This window comes from Egretta garzetta, unplaced genomic scaffold (genome assembly GCF_000687185.1).
Source record: "Egretta garzetta isolate BGI_Z169 unplaced genomic scaffold, ASM68718v1 scaffold353, whole genome shotgun sequence".
Classification (NCBI taxonomy): Eukaryota; Metazoa; Chordata; class Aves; order Pelecaniformes; family Ardeidae; genus Egretta; species Egretta garzetta.
In genome coordinates this window covers 908,825-912,525 of record NW_009259307.1, presented here as the reverse complement: position 1 = coordinate 912,525, position 3,701 = coordinate 908,825, and positions in this window count along the sequence as shown.

Below are 3,701 nucleotides of genomic sequence, written 5' to 3'. Positions count from 1 at the left end.
CCCCATTTCCTCTCTCAGTGAAATCTGGTTTAATTTTCTGTGGTTCTTATTCATTTCAGTTTGAATCTGAACCTCCCTGAAACAATGAGCTCTGCCCATTTAACTCCAACAGGAGCAGATAACCATCAAGTCCACTATAGTGTCCCCATCACATTTCCATCCCATCTGCAACTGCCCTGAAGCTTCTTCCATGAGTGACTGGGACTCTTCTCAGTAGCTGCCAAGTGGGAGTAGATACCAATGAGTGTTTGCAGAGTTGAGGTTCAACTTGTATTACAAAAAAGCCTGAAACAAACTTTGCTGTTTGATAAGAGACAGTAGACTTTTGAGAGGCATTATCTGTGTATCCCTGCAACAGAGAGAGGCCAGAGAGGTGTAAATTTGCTGTGGAAATTTCTCCCTCCTTCTCAACAAAAGCCACCTACTGCCCATTGACACATTACAACTCTGTGCCTCGGTATGTCCCACTGTCAGGCAGGATTCTTAACCAGAGTGTAGCACTGTGCTAGCAGAGCTACTCAGCTTCTGGACTTGCCTCTAGCTCATGGAGGGAGCAGCATCTCTCCCTCCCCCTGGTAAGACTCAGCCCTTAGAGATGTTCCCCAGCATTCTCTGCTCTCTCAGTGGACAAAGATGGGCCGTGCTTTTTGGACCAATTTGTCCCCAATGGTCTTTCATTCTTCTCTTTAACTGAAATGTAAGAATACTGTTTCTGGTCCTCACCTTCTGATGAGGACAGCTGCAGGCATTTAAGGTCTCACAGGTCACCAGCATCCACTCTGCTGCTTTGCTGGGTGTTATTGATTGTGGGAATGGCAGCAGTGAATGCATATGGTTCACAGGTTGACGCGTTAACCCAGGCTCCCATCATCTCCCACACTGAGATTTGCTAGGAAATATCACTCAGAGCTTTTAGGTTGCAATATGACCCTAGAGCATATAGTCCCTTCAGAGGCGCCAGTGAGCAGAGTAGTTCCTTCTCAATAACCTGGGCAATGATAGACAGGAGTCTCCGGTTCCTGTTGGTCAGAAGACAACAGCCTCTTCTGACCACAACATCTGTAGAGGAAGCTGATGCAACTGTCAAAAGCCTTCAGCCGGAGAAGGGCCAAGTTATTATAAAGACTGTTAAACTGCTGTTCAGTTTTGTCTTCATCCTGTCTCCCAGCTTCTTTCTAAGTCAGAGAGTCGGATGCAGACAACAACATGAGAGGGCACTAGCAAGAAAGTAGGCAACATAGGATCTAGAAAACTGAGGACTCTGTAGTGTCTTCCCTGATGTGACATGGAATGTTTCACTGACCGGCTCTTATTTCTTTACCTTCCACTGCTAGAAAAAGAAAACTCTCCTCTCACAGCACCTTCATCAGAGAGGAACAATTGCCTCCATATTTAATGCAGCCCATAATCAAACCAAGTCATCACTGCTCTGCCTGGAGACAGGAGGGTACAAGGTTTTAAGGCTGATATCACTGAGTCTTTAGTAGACATCAAAGAATTTCTCAGGGAAAAAAAAAAGCTAAAAAAAAAAAAAAAAAAAAAAAAAAAAAAAAAAAAAGCTAAGCCCAGCCTTGTTTACTAATGAGCTTACAATTAAAAAAGAAATAAATACATCTGGGCACTTCCCACCTTCAAAAGCCTTGAAAGAAAATAAGCTGCATTGAAAGTGGTATTAATCATGCTCAATCTATTTCCCCTCTCACTGCAAATCAGTGCAGTTTTCAGCTAACAAGAATGGGTGCCCTACTTGAGCCGACAAACCCTATTCCCCCTGGTAGGAGAGGCACTTAGCATGGCATTACCATCATTACATCCCAAGGTTAAAGGCAATGAAACTCCAGGAGTGGCAAAGTCAAATCAGTTCAATTGTCTGATTGTTCATACTCATGAAGTAGTGAGGCTGGCAGGGGTCCAGAATAAAACTTAGGGCTTTCCAGAGGAGCTCCTTTAAGGTAATTCATTGCCCTCTGCAGTAGCTTAAATCAGAAGGGCTAGAATGGTCACAGTAAATGTGGCTCCTGACATTTCTTAAGAGCAATATTAGCAGATAGCCAGCTGCTCGGCCAGATGTCAAAGGTGCATTAAGAGCACTTGGTTTTGATCTAACCCATTCCCGAGAAGTAGAATGGATTTAGCTTTGAGCAATGCAATAAAAAAAGATTGTGATTAATGAAGCAGTACAACTTAATAACACAAGTTGACTCCCGCTTCCTTCTCTCCGGCATTTTCACTGTCCACAAAGCAGTTTCTTTTACTTACCAGCAGGGACATGTAAAATGTTAATCATCAATCTGTGGGCCATTAAAGAAGTTGCTTTTCCTTTCTCAACTTGAAAACCAAGGGAGAAGGATAATAGGTTTGGTTAACAGAGCTGTTCAGATAATGGTGGATTTCAAAGAAAAGCTTTCATGTAGTCAGCATGGGAGCTCGGTGCCTTAATCCATCCTTCTTACTAACCTGAGTTCAACATCTAGGTGGGGACTGGAATTCGGGATTAAGATGGAGGAGAAGGAGTCTTTCTCTTTACTGTGGTGTTCCGATTCAGCATGGCCTAGAACAGCGAGAGAAGATGAAGTGATATTACTCCTTGTACCTTATCATTTGAGCAGAGGGCACACTGCCAGAAATAACCAGTTAATGTCTGCATTTTTGGACTTTCCACTAGGTAATGAAGTAAAATGCATGCAATTGCAAATTCAAGAGAGAAAACTAAATAGAACACAGTATCTAATAAATAGTGGATATTTATAGCAAGAAGTGAGCATATAGAGCTCTCTCTGTACTCATTAGACTGGTACAGAGAGCATCATGAACAGAAAACATTCTTGCGTAAGCTTGAGCTTGGAAAATTGAAGTGACTGACAATATTTAGAACAGGCTTCCTGCAGCTCTATAAGCCGTTTTGCAATCTGTGGGTGAAGGGAACACCAGTAGTTCTGTTCCAAGGAGAGAAAGGGGATGTAATTATTCCAAATACCAAGAATTACTGGGAGGCAGCTGCTAAGCCATGACAGTCACAGGGCCCTGGAGACGTTACCGACATCAAGAAGCCTGTCAAAAGCTCAGTCCGCCTGGGACCTCAGGCTGGATTCAAGCTACAGGTCTGCCCTCACAGGGCATCTAAACTTGCCTTGACTACTGTGTCTCAAACCTCAACTTTAGGTGTGCTCTAGTATGAGGTGCAGGTCCGAAAAAAGGCTTTTCACACTACCAGCTGCTCTTTATAAGTGATTTATTTATTTTGTGTATTATGCACTACATTTCAGAGCTTATTAGCCAAGCAATAAGCTTCAGCTTCTCCAAAAAACTACCTTGACAGTTGCTGCTCTAAATTAATCTGAAAATACAAGTACCTGATTCCTCACACCATTACAGTAATTATATCACCGCTTCAGAAGACTTACCTTAGCATATCCCTGGATGAAACAGCAGGCTTACAGAACAGAAGGGTTTGGATTCAGGTGGAGGTAGCTAACAGCAGGGCTGTACTTCCTAACGTTGTAGGGCTGGAAATAAAAGATCTTTTCCTTTCTCCTTCCCACTCACTTTGCTTTCTTATTTGTATTTCCATATATTTTTGACTTTTCCTGAATTGGATAGTAAATATCAATAAGGACTTTTTCTTCTGTAGTGGTTTTGAGGCTTGGGGAGGGGTGGTGTTGTCGGGCTTTTTGTTTGAGGTTTTTTTTAGTAACACAGAT